Here is an 18,444-nt window from a genome sequence, read left to right on the forward strand (position 1 = left end):
TGTGACTTAAAGATTAAGTTGAATATTTTTCAAGTCAAAGTTATTTCTTCACAAACATGTGACCAGCAAACAAAAGCCTTATTTAGAGCATACATTCATTTCTCCAGCCAAGAAAGCTATAGAGCATTGATCTGTATCTTGAGATTACACACACATCGTAAAACATCTTAAACACGTCACTTACTGTATAAAGAAAAACAGTATGAGATTGTCATTCTAAAATAAGACCACCTGCGTGCACAACCTCAGTACTGTCTTCCTCTACAACAACCTTTCAACCCTCAGAGGTGTGGCTTCCACTTAACAGACAAAAATCACACTAAACTGTTTCTGCCATGTGCTTGGTATTGTTCCGATTTACTTCCATATTTATCTGAGAACTCCTTTCAGAAAGGTCTCTGCTATCACATAAGCGAATAGAAAATGTATACTTACCTCAAGAAAAACAGTACCAAGAATATGCAATAAAATGATTACTTATCCCTTTTGTTGTTACAAACATACATTGAAAGCACAGAAGGCATATTTTCTTCAGCAAGTTTTTACAACAACAATATTTATTTATAAAGCATGTTTCCCTACAAATTATGTAGCTCAAAGTGCTTTACAAAAAGTAGAAAGAAAAAAGAAAAATATAAAAATAAAATTAGACTATGCTAAGTAAAAAAGGATTAGGTAAGGTCAGATGGCCAGGAGGACAGAAAACAAACAAACAAAAAAAAGCTACAGAGGGCTTGAGAAAAAAAAAACAAAATCTGCGCAAGAGATCACAAGAACACCCAGCCCCCACTGGGAATTCTACCTAACATAAATGATCTAAATGATCTTTAAGGATTTTGTTCAATGGTTGCACTCCATGGCTTCTATCATGCAAGGCTGGGATCAATTTTTCTCTATCTTTTCATGTCAATTCAATTTTTTAAATGGATGCGTTGAAAATAGATTTTCAGGGACATAAAGTGGTTGACAAATCTCCTGGTTCGTTAAGTATTTTGAATATTTTCCTATCAAAAGAAAAGCAATGAATAAATGATAAAACAGTTTGTTTAGACACCCTTGTGGCAAGTGGCATGATGGCAAAATGCAACTGGTTTCATGATCATATTTAATTTACATTACACTAAGATCAGATGGAAGAGGCAAAGTTCTTTGCAGGTATGCAAAATCATATTTAATTTATTTTAGTGATACTTTTCAATGGATAATCAGCTGATTCGTGACTGTAATAGTTCTAGTTATATTTTAAAGAAGTATAACTCAAAATGTTCAACAGTTGTTACTTTAAACTAGTTGTAATATTAATGTAATAATGGACTAGAGCTGCAGGTTCAAGATGTGCAATATGCTAGCATCAATTAGGTAATATGTGAGGGAAAACACACACAGACACACACACACAAAAAAAAAAGAAAAAAAAAACAACAAATCAAATTGGGGAAAATTGGCCCTTAAAAAACACAGTTGCTGATCCCATTTCTTTGTTTGGCAATTCCACTGCGCAATCTCACAGTGCTCCAGCACTCCGACTATATCTTACCCAATCCACTTTGTTCTCCTTTTTATTGTCAAACACACAAACCAGTTTGAGGTATGCCCCTGCTTACTTGGGGTCCACGGTAACCCCACCCTCTCACTCCCCATTTCTTTGTAACTACACCAGATTCATTACTTCCTGATAATTATTTGTCGAAACCAAGGGATTTTTTTTTTTTACAAATAAAAGCATTTTAACAAGGTAGACGTGGTTCTCTCACCTACTCCAATTCACAAATGGAAGTTTGTATAGTAACTCTCTCTCAGGTCCAATCTGGAAACATTACAATATTTTTAGTTTTGGTAAATGTTTTTAGTGTACCATCATTTTTATAACAGTTGTAGAAACTGTCAGACTAATGCAGAAGAATATACAATAAGAAACAAATATGAATATTAATAATTAATTTTATTAAAAACTAACAATGGTTTCTACCCCCTTGGTGATGATTAGCCTTAAAAGTTTTTATCTAGACTTTACAGTTAGTAGCAAAACTTGCTACATAGTTTTACAGATTATTTATACAGGGTGAGCCAAAATGAAGTACCACATTTCTCAAGGTTATTGCATGAGGTAGAGGCAGTCGAGTGGGTTGGGGCAGGGATTTTTTGATAGGCGATCCCTTGTAGTTTTCAGTCAGCAACATGCCTTGGCCTGGTGTGCACCGTGCTTTCACTGTCAAAGTGTTTTTCAAAAACAATAAATCCATCATCACTACACAACACACGTTACGAACGCAGTGCAGCATTCCTTCTAATGGTGACGTCCCAAATCGGAAAACAATTCTTCAGTGGGTGGCTAAATTTATACAGATGGGTACAACATTGAACAGAAAGACTCCAGGTTGTCCTCGGACTGTACAAACGCCTGAAAACATCCAAGCCGTAAGGGAATCAATTTTGTAGTCTCCTAGACATTCAGCGTGCAAACATGCTTCTGCTTTAGGCATTTCCAACACATCTTTGAGGAGGATTTTGCATGAGGACCTTAATTTCCATCCATACAAAATGATGGTACTGCAGGAACTCACTGAGAAAGACTCGGAGAGCCATAGGAAGTTGTGAGCGAACATTCTGTAAAACCATTCATCGAGATGCCATCGTTGTGCAGCGACAAGGCATATTTCCATTTAAATGGTTGCGTCAGTAAGAAAAACTTTGGGCTGAAACCAACCCTCGTGACCTTCATCAGAGACCCCGGCACAGTGAGCATGTTACAGGTATATAATCTAAGGGCCGCATTATGGCTACCACGTGTTACCAGCGCTCATTTGACACATCCTCTGAAATTACGCAACATGTGGGCAAGTTGCAGTACCGGCAAAAAGTTGGGGGGGGGGGGGGTGTTGGGGGTACGGTTGGCCTAAGTGTGATAAAAGTCGGATTGTGACTTCAGAGTCTCTGTTTATTATCTACATGTGACAGAAAGCCGCTTTGAGGCTCTCCCAGAATCAATGTGCGTGATATGAAGTTTGATGAATGGTTCAATGTGGTGAAGCAAGTGTCACATACTCCCCAACTTAATGACACAATACATTTTAAATGTCTCACATACCATCTTCTGTGCCGTCTTTTTTTTTTTTTTTGTACCTTCACAACAGCATCACCATGTATGGCAGTGTATTTGAGCCATAGAGAAAAAAGTTAAGGACATTGTGAAAAGGTCTATTTTGTGATTAAAGTGGAAATTTTGGTTTTAATCTTGAAATGCCCACTTTAACCTCGCAGTTTACTTTATCATTAAAGTAGACCGTTGTAAAGATTACCTTAAAACCCAAGAGGTTAATCTCTACGTGCTTCCAATTTAGAATCCTCAGATTTATACCTGATATAACTTTCATGATAAAATGCATTAAAGTATGTATGTTACATTTTACAAATAAATTGTTAACTTCATTTAAATAATGAATACTGTTAATAACACACACTGGGGCGGCATGGTGGCATAGGGGTAGCACTGCTGCCTCTCAGGGAGTCACGTTCCTGGAGTTCCCTGCCTGAAGTATGCATGTTTTCCTGGTGGGTTTCCACAGTGTGCTTTAGTTTCCTTTCAAAGACATGAAGGTTTGGGGATGCTAAAATGACGCTAGTGTATGTGAATGCTTGTGTTCACCTTGCAATGAGCTGATGCCTCGACCAGGGATTTTGTTTCTGTTTTGTGTGTGATGCTTGCAGAATGGGCGCATCTCTGGATTGATGGATGTAATCATTAAACATCCTTTTCAGAGATATTTTGGCAAGGTGTCCTCGGAATTTAATGGATGTCTCAGGCAATTCACAACACAGGAAAGCCGAACGTTTTCTCACCATGATGATATCTCACATTGCCACCTGGTGGAATCTTCCTGATTTATGTAAAGTACGTGCAAAAGTATAATCAGTACAACATTTGCGTAACAGTAGCATCCGTTGGAGCACGTATCGCATGGAATATAATCCCAGCCTAAGCCCCCAAAACATATTGCCTGAGACAGTACAGAATAAGGAATAAGCAACCAACTTTACCCATAACAGATTTATTTTAGAACAGTCCAAAAACATATAACCTAGTGAGGCAGGACTTACATGACATAATTCACAAATGGGATTCAGTCGATGATATACTTTAAATTATTTTAATCTGGAAACACATATCCAATATACAATTCTGGGGTCAAATATTGCAAAGATGAATGAAGAACGTATGTATGTTAAAAATACTCAAATTCCACTTGTTGACCGAGATATTAATAGTTATGACCCTTTCCCAGATTTCCAGAGATCGGCTAGCAGTGTGCACTTTGACATTAATCAGTGGTCCACACTAAGCAATATGTATATTTGGGAAAAACAGTCATCTAAAATGAAATATTTAGGAGCCAAATTGTCTTTTAGAACTTTAGAACTATATACAATTCAAACTGACTGTCTACTCAATAGATTGTGGGCCAGTACATGAATAACTGACAAACAAAATATCAGTGTCATTATACTATCACATATACTCCTCTTCCTCTTGTCTGAGGTAAGCCAGTGCCAAACACCAGGCTTGGTACTGTACTGTTCAAGCGAAGGGACTTCTGTGATGATCCTAAACAAATCTTCCAATTCTGGGGCAATAGGTGACTTGTACAGTTTTGATTTAATGGTGTTAGGTGCAGAGAAGCCTTATTCACATTGTGCAACTCACATGGGTAGCAGCAGCATGATCTCAACTAAACACTCATGAAATCTGTACAGTAAGGCTCTTATGTTAATATGACCTCATGCAAACTACTACAAGACATGTCTGCAAATGTGTTGGTCTTTTGATGAGCAATCTGAGTGATATCCACTCAGCCTGGACAACCTCACAGTATTTACATGAAAGTACATGTTTTCTTATTTCTCCTCCACTTGATGTACCCATTTTACTTCTGGCTCTCTCTGACACAATGTGCAGATTTTATCATGACAGCAATTCTACTAATTTGCATTATTAAGTATAAATTGTATAAGACCGTGTTTAAGTTCAGCTAACCCATCATGTTCACAGCAACATTAGAAAGAAATATGCCTGCATTGTGCACATTATTTATTTATTTTATTTTTTAAAGAAATTTAGATATTTCCAGCTGCATTAAAAAAGCCAGGATAGTTAATGTTCAATAAAACTAAGGAAGCAACACTATGTTTGTGAGTGCACACCAGCTTTACATTTGGCATATATGCTGCAATAGTCACTTCACATTACAGATACAGCATTTTTCTGAGATTTTTTGACCACATTTCAGCTTAAGGCTTTTGAATTATGCCTTAAAATATACATGCCAAAAAAAAAAACAACTTGGCATGGCTGACATCACTGTATTCAGCTTGCAATTGGGTTCCAATGTGCAGTGCTGTAGCAGTTCCTGTGCAAGTCTATTTGTCTCAGTCACAATTAAATCTAACAGGGTGTCAGTTATGATCACACTGTAAATACTGTAAAGGATTATTTAAAACCATTATGTCTGCACTGCAACTTGGAGATCAATGAACAAATGTAGTGCTTCTCACTACACAGATTTAGAAGTAGTGTTATCGAATACAGTATGCTGTTATCACCTTTATCTATCCCTCTTGTCACTATTTGAATAACTGTTACTCTAATCATACTATAAATCTTTTTATATCTATCTGGATATAAAAAGCATAATTTGTAAGGGTCGTAGTGTTTGTTGGATAATCACTGTAAAAATAAAGACAAATGGGCATTCTGCTGGTGTGAGAAAATCAATGAAATGCATAAGGTTTTATGGTCAGATGAGACCTAAATTGAACTTTCTGGCCAGACTTCAAAGAAGCACATGTGGTGTAAAATTAACACTGCCAATACCTCAAGAAAACACCATACCTACAATGCAATATGGAGGTGGCAGCATTATCCTATGGGAGTGCTTTTCGTGCACTAGGACTGGGAATCTTGTCAGAGTTAAACAAAAGCAAATAGACACAAACAACACACAATATTGTAGAAGAACATGTTCTAGTCTGCTATGAACCTATAGTTTGAGAGAAGATTCTTTCAACATAAGAATGTCCCTAAGCATAAGGGCAAAGCGACACTGGAATAGCTCAAAAACAGAAAGGTGACTAAAGATGAACATTTTGGAATAGCCAAGTCAAAGCCCTGATCTTAACTCTATTGAGAATCTCTGGCACTATTTGAAAACTGCTGTCCAATGTGTAAAACTGGTACATAACTTACCCCAAAAGAATTAAGCCTGTTACTGAAGCTCAACAAAGTATTAATGTGTAGGGTTTAAATACTAACCTTTGAGTTTTTCTTCTTCAGTGAAATATCTACAGAAAAAGGTTTATTTTGTCTTTGGAAAAGTTTTGTTACAGCTAAAAGTTCACATTAAAATGCTGAATGGATAAATAGGTGTACAAATCTTTTGTCACACAGAAAATAATGACTTTCAAAGGGACTGAATACTTTTGCACACCACTGTGATTGTCCCACTATCTCAAATTATTATTATTCAGAACCTATTAGATAGTGCCATGATATCCTCTGCTTTTGATGTTTACAGTGTCATCCTTTTAAATAAATGGCTTCTTCATCCCTCTGAAGTCTAAATAATTTCTTGTGTTTTGCAGAGTTTTTGAAGTCTGCCTGTTTATTGCATGAAATATACAACTCTTAAGTGTTGTATATCATTTTCTCAGCACAAGTTTACTTTTCAAAAGTGACCAGGAAAGCGGTGTTTAAATTATAGTTCCATAAAAAAGTTGTATAAATTGCCAAAAACTGGACAAACACCTTTCAGATTTTCAGTTCTCCACTGAAAAAAATACAAAACATAGCGAGATCCAACAGTTTTGAGGAAAAAAAAATGCAAAGACATGCCTTCAGTACGTTTTTAACATCACTCAACTAAAACAAAATGAATTATATTTCTAAATATTTTACACTTCTCACAATTCAAAACAGTTTCTGTCCAGAATAAGACAAGTAGCACATTACATTCCTTGCATTGGTGAGGAGTTTCCAGGTTGCAGTTCACACATTTCCTTCAACCAGCGGTGGCCTTTCTACAGGGACCATTGATTTTTGAAACTCCAAACACATACCTGAATGGAGTGTGCCTGAGTGGGAAGAATCTGCAGAGACACCCCACATAAGCTGCCAAGTCCTCAGCCAAGTTCTCGTGTTTCATTGGCTCTGACACAACAATTTGTGTTAACAATGTCAATAAAATGTACAATACTATATTGGAATTATGTATGGGCTGGTGTAGTACTAGATAGGTCTATCAAAAAGACCAACCACTCTCTTGTGCATACTGTACTGAACTACTGGTTTAAGGCATGATCCCTTAAAGCTCACTATCCATCATCACCCTTCACTCTCCTTTGCACAGTATCCCCTGAATGGCACTTGTGTATAGTATTTACAAAAATACAGATGTATATGTGTGAGTAAATACAAATAAAATAGGTGTTTACCTATCTTGTACTAGCATTTAACCATCTTGAAAAGGTTATTATTTATTCAATGCCAAACTATTTAGTTGAGACAAACTGTCAGCATCATCAGTACTATCATATAGCATTTCTTGTTTACCTTTTTTTTGTTATCCGTGCTATTTCAATAACCTCATCAGTCTCTCCATGTAAATTCTCAATTTTTTTATTTTTAATAAATTAGCAAAAACCTCAAGTAAACTTTTTTTCACGTTGTCATTATGGGGTGTTGTGTGTAGAATTCTGAGGAAAAAAATGAATTTAATCCATTTTGGAATAAGGCTGTAACATAACAAAATGTGGAAAAAGTGATGCCCTGTGAATACTTTCTGGATGCACTGTATATAACTATCTGTTTACTCTGTGGTAATCCAAGTCCTCTTCCTGATCTTTAAAACATGCAGACAAAACATTTCCTCACCACTGCCAGCGTAAATCATCAGTGTACTTTTTAGCACTCTAACCTTTTAAAGTTTTGGTTTAAAGGTTGTAGTAATGTAGTTGTGTCTTACAAACACTGAGTAACAATAAACATAATGCTAAATGTATAAAAAAAGCAAAACAAATGCTGTATTTTTATTAAAAGACCAGAAGAAAACATAGGTTGATTGAATCAGTATATGTGAAATTGGAAATTTTAATGCATTATATTACAATTAACATTTAGTCAGAGTCTGAACATTTTTATTGACTCCACAGCATTGTACAATACAGTCAAGAATTTTAGAAACAGTGCTTTTAAAAAAATACAGGGATACTGTGAAAAATAAATGAGTTTTGAAAAGATGTTTAATTTAACAATATTTATCCTTCCCACTTGCTAAGAGTTAAGAGTTGATCAAGAATTAACATCTTAAGTGATGCTTTCTATGAAGCTGCAACAACTGAGTTTAAAAGGATTTTTAGACTTTTATGTAACTGTTACTCCCAGTTCAGTTCCCAAACTGCTCTGAGTAGTTCAGAAGAAAGTACTCTAATATATTGAGGTATACGAGTGAGTTAACTGGAAAAAACATTTTATCCAAATTAATTTTAATCCCAGAGACCTTGTAAAATACGTCTAGTACATCAGTAAGGTCTGTGTTATTTATTTTTTTTAAACATAGGTACGTTTCTTCCTGGTTCCTCTTTTACAATTTCTAAAGTTTTCAAATGCACAAAAATTTTAGAATGATCGTTATTTAATTACATTTTAACTTAATGATTTTTTTTTAATTTATCACCTGGTATTGTTAATGCCATATGTCTCTCACTATTAATGTTCGCCGTTGCCACATTGTGACATACCATTGCCAAGCAGCATTTCTTGAAAAGATGTTGTGTATGTTGGTATCACTGGAACAATTTAGAAGTCAATACTTCTAAGAGCAAAAAAGACAAAGAAACAAAAAACTATCATAGATTTAGGATATTGATTTTCACTTCATCTTTTGAATTCAGTTTTGAGTAACATTCTGGTTAGATGCTTTCATTTTACAGCTTTCCCAGTTTTGACCTTACATGTTAAAAGACTTAAGTTTCATCTCCTGGTCCTGCTCTCTGTCTTTGCCCTCATGGCTTGCCATTTCTTCATTGTGTGGCATAGCACTCGGCAATGATGAATTTGGTTGAGTAAGGAACAGAACATTATCATTCACATGGAGGGATACACTTTTGTTCCAATCCTACCCTAATAACTCTCTTGCTTTCCAACTGATGCAGTTGGAAGCAGTTTAATAGCAATTCCAAACAGCATTGGTGACAGTGTACATGTTCCATGTTTTAATGTGAAGTAATTTCCTTGAGTAAATGAACCCAATGCCAACACAACGTTTAGGTCAAAATCCAATTTGATAAATGCAGTAAAGAGACTGCATCAAAATTTCTGAGAGCTCAGATATTGAATGCATCAAACGATTGTTGAACATTTAAAAATAGATATGTGCTTTTAATTAGTTCAGTTTGATCCCATGATGATATTACAGAGTGCACTTTCTCAGTTATGTCTGTTAAAACTTTTGCCAGCACCCTGACATCATTATTCAGTAATGAGATTGGTCTATTTAGAGCACAATTCGGAGGACCTTTATTCTTCTTTGGAAAGGCAACTATAAGCATAAAATATAGGGAAGCAAATGATCTTCTGGTTTCCTTAAAATAGCTAGTACTAATGGGGATAGTTTAAGAAACAGCATTTTATAAAGTTTTGCTGTTAACCATGTGGACCCATGCCTTTTCTGTCTTGTAAGAAAGTTATAGCACCTTGAATTTTGTAGGCCCTCAGTGGTTTGTCAAGTTCTTCTCTAAGCAGTGCTTCTGTCTGTGGCAAGTCTAAAATTTCTGACAAATTTGTTAATCTAGTCTTCTAATTAATTACACTGTGATGTGTACAAAGACTTAATATGCCTTAAATATATTAGCCATTTTATGTTCACTAAATAGTGCTCCAGCTATAGTTTCTTGTCTTTGTGCCCATACGAAGAATGGTGTAAATTATATATCAATTATTCTGTTTCTTTTGAAGTCAGAAGATTGAATTCTGTTTGTAATATGAACCTTTTTACATTTATGGCCACACTGGCTGCAGGTTTTTGTTCGAATTTTTATTGTCAACAATATCAAATAATCATTTCAGTCTTACAAAATACTCAAAATGTTAATAAGAAAAGCAGTCTCTTTCATAAACAATCTAGAAACAGTATCAAGGAGAAAGCTGCCTAAGCTGCTGGCTGTTGTGAACATTACATTAAGGATGGATGGATGGATAGATAGATAGATACTTTATTAATCCCAAGGGGAAATTCACATACTCCAGCAGCAGCATACTGATAAAAAAAAAGCAATACTAAATTAAAGAGTGATAAGAATGCAGGTGTAACAGACAAAAACTTTGTACAATGTTAACGTTTACCCCAAGGGTGGAATTGAAGAGTCGCATAGTGTGGGGGAGGAACAATCTCCACAGTCTGTCAGTGGAGCAGGACAGTAACAGCAGTCTGTCGCTGAAGCTGCTCCTCTGGAGATGATACTGTTTAGTGGATGCGGTGGATTCTCCATGAATGACAGGATCCTGCTCAGCACCTGTTGCTCTGCCACGGATGTCAAACTGTCCAGCTCCGTGCCTACAATAGAGCCTGCCTTCCTCACCAGTTTGTCCAGGCATAAGGTGTCCCTCTTTTTTATGCTGCCTCCCCAGCACACCACCGCGTAGAAGACGGTGCTTGCCACAACCATCTGATAGAACATCTGCAGCATCTTAGTGCAGATGTTGAAGGACGCCAGCCTTCTAAGGAAGTATAGTTGGCTCTGTCCTCTCTTGCACAGAGCATCAGTATTGGCAGTCCAGTCCAATTTATCATCCAGCTGCACTCCCAGATATTTATAGGTCTGAACCCTCTGCACATAGTCACCTCTAATGATCACGGAGTCCATGAGGGGCCTGGTCCTCCTAAAATCCACCACCAGCTCCTTGGTTTTGCTGGTGTTCAGTTGTAGGTGGTTTGAGTTGTACCATTTAACAAAGTCCTTGATTAGGTTCCTATACTACTCCTCCTACCCACTCCTGATGCAGCGCACGATAGCAGTGTTATCAGCGAACATTTGGATGGGGCAGGACTCCGAGTTGTATTGGAAGTCCAATGTATATAGGCTGAACAGAACCGGAGAATGTACAGTCCCCTGCAGCGCTCCTGTTTTGCTGACCACAATGTCAGACGTGCAGTCCCCAAGACGCACATACTGAGGTCTGTCTATAAGACAGTCCACGATCCATGCCACCAGGTATGAATCTACTCCCATCTTTGTCAGCTTGTCCCTAAGGAGCAGAGGTTGGATGGTGTTGAAGGCGCTAGAGAAGTCCAGAAACATAATTCTTACTGCACCACTGCCTCCAAGTGGGAGAGGGATCGGTGTAGCATGTAGATGATGGCATCTTCCGCTCCCACCTTCTCCTGGTATGTGAACTGCAGAGGGTCAAGGGCGTGGCAGACCTGTGGCCTCAGGTGGTGAAGCAGCAGCCGCTCCATGGTCTTCATCACATGTGACGTCAGGGAGACAGGCCTGAAGTCATTCAGCTCACTAGGACGTGATACCTTTGGGACTGGGGTGATGCAAGATGTTTTCCAAAGCCTTTGGACTCTCCCCTGTTCCAGGCTCAGGTTGAAGATACGCTGTAGAGGACTCCCCAGCTCCAACGCAAAGGCCTTCAGCAGTCGTGGCGATACTCCATCTGGACCCACTGCTTTGCAGGCACAAAGTCTCCTCATCTATGCTTACCTGGGCTGCTGTAATTGTGGGTGGGGGGAAACTCTCTCCTATGCTGGTATCAGCAGAAGGATGGGTGTAGGGTGCAGTACTCTTAGGTGAGAGTGGGTTAGGGTGGTCAAACCTGTTAAAGAAGTTGTTCCTCAGGTAGAGCAATTGCTCTCTCCACGTCTCTCTCGATGGTGGCACCCCACTTTGAGCTGCAGCCAGTGATGATCTTTATCCCATCCCACACTTCCTTCATGCTGTTATTCTGCAACTTCTGCTCCAGCTTTCTCCTGTACTACTCCTTTGCCACCCTGAACTGGACTCGGAGTTCCTTCTGCAAGCGCTTGAGCTCATGCTGATCACCGCCTTTAAAAGCCCTTTTCTTCTGGTTCAAAAGGCCCTTGATGTCACTTGTAATCCATGGCTTGTTGTTAGCATAACAGCGTACTGTTCTTACTGGAACTACAATGTCCATACAGAAATTGATGTAGTCAGTAGTGCAGTCAACAACCTCCTCAATGTTCTCACTATATGATCCCTGCAGGATATCCCAGTCCGTAGTTCCAAAGCAGTCTCTCAGAGCCTGCTCTGCCTCAGGGGACCACTTCCTGAATGAGCGTGTGGTTGTAGGTAGCTCCCTCACTCTTGGTTTGTAGTGAGGCTGAAACAGAACCAGGTTATGATCTGCTTTCCCAAGCGCAGGCAGCGGGGTGGTGCTGTATGTGTCTTTAACATTTGCATACAGTAGGTCAATAGTCCTATTTCCCCGGCCGTTACAATCCACATACTGGGAGAAGGCAGGTAATGTTTTGTCAGCGTCACATGGTTAAAGTCTCCAAAGATTAGCACAAGTGCCTCGGGGTGCTGCATTTGTAGTTTACCAACAGCAGAGTGGATGATGTCACCCGCTATCTCCACGTTCGCCTGAGGAGGGATGTAAACAATAACAACAATGACGTGTCCAAACTCTCTGGGCAAGTAATAGGGATGCAGACTTACGTCCAACAGTTAGATGTCCCTGCAGCAAGTGGAGATTTTGACATTTACATGTCCAGAGTTGCACAACCTTGTGTTCACATAGAGAGCGAGTCCTCCTCCTTTCCGCTCCCCGCAGGTATTTGCGTCTCTGTCCGCTCTAACTGTGCTAAATCCGGGTAGCTCCACGTTAGCATCTGGGATGTTAGTTGTTAGCCACATTTTGCAAAAACACAACAAACTGCATTCCCTATAGGTGCTGACATTTTTCACCAGCGCAGCCAGTTCGTCGATCTTATTTGGTGGTGAGTTCACATTTCCCAGGATCACAGAAGGCACCGCAGGCTTGTATCGCCACTTTCTCGCAAGATGCTTAGCCTTTAGCTTAGCTCCATCTCTGCTGCCACGATACGACCTTCTTACCTCGTCGGGTAAATAGGGAACCACACCGGCACGGGCCTTTGTTCTCAGCGCTTGAAGTTGACTACCTGAATAGATGAGTCTCGGCGTGTAAAAATCCATGTCCAAGTTGTAAAAAGTAGTAAAAAGTGTCCAGGAAACGAGACCACATAAAAGAAAGTGGTAGGAGTGATCAGAGAAATAGAGAAAAGGGTAGAAATATAAAGTCGTACAAGGCGCCTGAGTCATAGATCTACAGTAGTCCAACAAAATATGACCTATAAAATCAAAACTTCTCTTCAGCATTTGACTGAATCACAAATATGAAAGAAAAGATTGAAGTAAACTTTTCAGGCAGGTTTTTAATTTCTGCTATGATCAAACTATCCCAACTAGTGAGGCATACAGGGGGTCCTCGGATTACAATGTCTCGACATATGTTTCGAGTTTACAACGCTCACTCCCATAAAAACTTTTAAAAAATTGAGACGTGAGAAGGAATAAAGGTAAGGATTTTTTTTTTTACACTCATTTTTTCTGTTACTACAGTACAACGTATAGTACAGTATATTCATGTCCTTTTCCATTTTCTGTACCTTAGTTGTGTTTTTATGTTTTAGATTATGATTTTGCAAATGTGTTAAGATAGGTAAGTGACTTAGGCTAGGGTGTGTTTTGACTTACACCAAAATTCGGGTTACATCACTGTTGTAGGAACGGAACTGTGTCGTGACCCGAGGACCCCCTGTATTCTTTAAAATTCAGAAAAAATGAACATTACATTTGGACAGAACTGTTTTTTTTCAGGGTCAATAAATGTATAATTAGTTTGTTAAAATATAAAACTGACCAAACTTGATTCCACTTGAAAAAAAAATACACTGTGCTATCACTATTACTTATTACTGTAATCCTTAGTATGATCTTTAATTGATATTTACTAATTAATGTTCATAAAACAATAATAAAAATGCTGCTTTTGGAATAAGAAGATAAGTATAATTGAATATGATAAATCAAAAAACAGATGGTAGTGTTTTGTAACACACAAATGTTTACAAATAATAGGACTGAACACAGATTTACGTCATAATATCTGCATCAATGGAAAAAACAGCTAACTAATTTGACTAATTTGTGTGAATTTCCCCTTAGGATTATTAATCCTATCTATCTAAATTTAAACTGACTTGTCTTCCAAGCTGTGCCACTGCCTTGCTCACTTTTCTCTCTCTCTTTTTTTCCCTAAGTCACAAAGTGGAAATGGAAGCAGAAAATGGCTGATGGTGAGATGGAGCGTGTTGTTGAAGAACTCCAGGCCCTCGATAACCAGATCCATTAAGCCCTGTCCAGACGGAGGCACCTGAGGGAACTGAAGGTTCATCTACTGAAAGAACCTCCCCGACATCTGAAATTGTCACAGCAAATCGCATTTCAGTAAGCTTGACTCCATGCTGTGCTGCTCACTTTCTAGGCCAAGTGAGTTTTACCCCCACGCCTCATCAGAGTGACGACGTCAACGATGAGGAACTCGGCCTGTTCAGCTATGCAGGTGGGGGTTTAAAGCTAGATCACCTCCATCGGCCCAGGCAGGCATCTCCACCCAGAATCGGCTCGACCCTCTCCACTCCCCCATTTTGCCTTCAACCCTGGGTGATGTATTTGTGATTGGAGATTCAAACATATGAGACTTAAACATTTCTTGCCCTAAACAGAAATCTTTTGTTTCTTGTTTTCCCCGTGCTCGTGTTCGAGATGTTACGAGAAGAGCGCCGACAGTCTTCAAGAGGCACAAGAACAGGGCAGTGGGATCCATTGTAATACACTCCGGGGTAAACAACATGAGATACTGACAGTTGGAGATTCTCAAGGTGCACTTCACAGCACTTACAGGGTAGGATTCAAAAGTAATGAGCCTTTGTTCAAAAAGACAAATTTATTGAGCAAATCGGTACAACTAATTAATAGTCTTCAAAATAGGCACCTCCTGCATCAATACACTTTTGTAGGCAGCTTTTCCATGACTCAAAGGCGTCCACGTAGGCCTGTTCCGGGATGGCTGCAAGGGCTGCCTTGACATTTGCTTGGATGTCCTCGATCGAGTCGAAGCGTTTTCCTTTCAGCGCTGATTTTAAGCGCGGAAACAAGAAGAAGTCAGAAGGCGACACATCCGGACTGTAGGGAGGCTGGGGGACCACCGGAACGTTCACCCGGGCCGGGTAGGCGCTCACGATGAAGGCGGTGTGGCTGGGCGCGTTATCGTGGTGAAGCTTCCAGCTGTCCTCGATGTCCCTTTGTTTGCGCGCGACGCTTCTTTTCAGCCTTTTCAGGCCTTCCAAGTAGTAAGCAGCATTCACGGTCTGTCCTTGTGGGACAAACTCGTAGTGGACGATCCCCTTCACTCCGAAGAAGGCAATGAGCATGGTCTTCGTCTTCAACGCGTACCGTTGCTCTAACGAACTTTCCATTCCGCCGTGTAACGCACTACCGCACAGGGGTTCCCGTCAAGGCCGATCCTACCGCTCCGAAAGCTCGGACCGGTAGGAGCTCCGTTGCGTTGTGAAGCCAACACCCACCGTCGCTGGCAAGTGGGGCGCGTGGCGAGGTACGTTCGCGTCAGAACAAAATGAGGCTCATTACTTTTGAATCCTACCCTGTATTAAAGACATGAAGGAGAGGACTCTGGTTGCAATAATCTTCATCACGGCTCCTTTACCTCTGGTTAGAAGATCAAATGAGTACTACAGTCATCTGCTGGCATTAAACATCTGGTTAAAAGGCTTCTGCGAGGGACAAAACATCGGGTTTATGGACAACTAGGATCTCTTCTTTTTTCAAGATTGATGGTCTGTATCCTAATAGATTCGGTGCCCAGGTCCTCTCCAAAAACATCTCTAAAGCAATTTGTTTCTCTTGTCTTTGTTTTTTTACTCCTAACTTTTTCCATAATGCCTTGCTAGGTCATGATAATTCTGTAGCAAAATCTTCCTCAAAAGTCTACATCAATACTCTGATAACTAACCTCAATTCATGTAAATAATCTAGACAGTACGGCATAAATGCGAAAAATTTAATTACCATTTCACCTCTAGATGAGCAATTTATTAAAACTATAAAACAGACCATAGATTAAATAAAAAATACACACAATGCAGCGCTAATACGAATAACTTAACTTCCTTCTCGAATACCCATAATGCTCCTCCAATTCAGCTCTGCTCTTCCAAGACATTAAATATGGTCTTATTAAATGTTAGAGCATTAACCAACAAGACATTTTCCATCAACGATCTTATTAGTGATAGGAAAATCGATTTTATTGTATTAAGTGAAACATGGCTTAGATCTGATGGTGCGGCTGCTTTAATTGAATCTGCACCTCTGAATTACAACTTTACTCATGCGGATCACCAAGGTAAGAAAGGTGGCGGATAAGCAAATATTTACTCGAGCCGGTTAAAGTGTAAAGATGTCGGCTTTGGTACAGTCAAGTCCTTTGAGTATCTTGTTGTTGTTATTCAAGGAGTTTCTCAGTCTCTAGTATTGTCCGTGTACAGACTTCCTAGTATTGGGGAGATGTACTATATTGTTTCTAATCATTAATTTTGTGATAAAAAAATGCAGAAAAAGCCTCACAAGTTTCACTGTAAGTTTTTTGGAGGTATTCCATTGAGTGACCTGGGTTCAGCAATTGTAGAGAATAAAACTCTGGGATTGCTAACATTGTTATTTATAATTTTAGAGAAATAGCACTGCTTCTGAAGACGGACTATGTTGTTGTATTCTGTTATTTTAGCCTTCAATATCTCACACTGGATAATCAGTTTAGTTTTTCTCCATTTACACTCAGCTCTCTGGCATCTTTTCTTTTGAGGATTTTTTAACTGTCTTTTCAGGAGCAACTATATCAGCGGCAGCTCTCACTTTAGTATTAAAATTTTCCACCTTACTATTTACATTATCCTCACTATTGTAGTAATAATAATAATAATTCATTACATTTATATAGCGCTTTTCTCAGCACTCAAAGCACTATCCACACAGGGAGAAACCGGGAAGCGAACCCACAATCTTCCACAGTCTCCTTATTGCAAAGCAGCAGCACTACCACTGCGCCACCTGTGAGGTAAGCACTACAAACGGACTGGTTACTTAAAAGTGTTATTTAACAATATGCTTCTCGTTAATTTTTTCTATCATTATTTCTATATTAAATAGTAAGAGAATAGTAAGAGAAAATGGTCTGATAAACCAATATCAACGATCTGCCTCACATCAACTTGTAGTCTTTTAGTATTTACTAAATCCAATGTGTGCACTGCTTTGTGTACTGGCTGACTAATGTGCTGACTCAAATCAAAAGAGTCCAGGAGGTTCATGAATTCTTTTGCTTTTGAGTCACACTGATTATCGATATGAAAATTAAAGTCGTCAACTATTAGGAACGTGTCATAGTTTGTAATTGTAATTCACACTAAGTCTGAGAATTTATCCAAGAAAGACGCATTCTATTTACTGAAACTCTTAAATCCCAGTACTCCATTTTAAACAAATTAAATTTTTTCACCAAGATAGATTTACCTGATTTATATAAAACTAGTCATTAAGCCCGTTACAATAACGGGCGCTAGAACAGTAGTGCATAAACATTAGTAGGAACAGTCTATATTAAATGGCAAGGGACTTTGACCTCATTCTTTTTGTTGGTCGTATTTTTCTTTCTTTCAGCCATTCTTTTGTTGATGTTTACTTGTTGAGCTGACCGTTCTTCGTGGGCTGCCGCAGTGTATCGAGTGTGTTTAATTTTCTGTGACAGTAATACTGTCTTGTATGTCCGCTGGCTTGTACGTCCGTAATATACCTTCCATTTTCTCTGCCGATAATACAGGCGTGTGCGTTGGTAATATGCCTTTAATTTCCTCTGACAGTAATACTGGCTTTTATGTGGCTGTAATATGAGTCACTGTATTGTGTACCTTTAATTTCCTCTCGCAGTAATACTGGTTTGTATTTCTGTAAAATGCCTGTAACTTTCTCTGACAGTAATATCGCGCATCGCACCGTGCCCCGCGCATGCGCACTTCACCAGAAGACACACACACACGGACACCTGGACGCACACAGGGATTTTATTAAAGAGGATAATTTCTCAAGTGAGACCCTCCACCAGCGTCCTTGACCCAATACCAACAAGTATCTGGAGTGCTAATTGATAGTATTCTTGGCATAGTAAATTCATCATTAGATACAGGGCTCCTTCCCATACGGTCTTAAGACTGCTGTAGTTAAACCCCTGCTCAAGAAAAATAATCTTGACTTCTCTGCTTTTGGAAATTG

At 39.0% G+C, this 18,444-nt stretch overlaps 1 protein-coding gene across 2 annotated transcripts in view; it reads right to left on the bottom strand.

Annotated features, from left to right (window-relative positions):
• ppp2r2ab (protein phosphatase 2, regulatory subunit B, alpha b) overlaps positions 1-18,444 on the bottom strand; it is a 229,745-nt gene that overhangs the window by 32,071 nt on the left and 179,230 nt on the right. The gene's annotated exons all lie outside the window — the stretch shown is intronic.

The sequence above is a fragment of the Erpetoichthys calabaricus genome, chromosome 1 (genome assembly GCF_900747795.2).
Source record: "Erpetoichthys calabaricus chromosome 1, fErpCal1.3, whole genome shotgun sequence".
In the NCBI taxonomy this organism is placed as follows: Eukaryota; Metazoa; Chordata; class Cladistia; order Polypteriformes; family Polypteridae; genus Erpetoichthys; species Erpetoichthys calabaricus.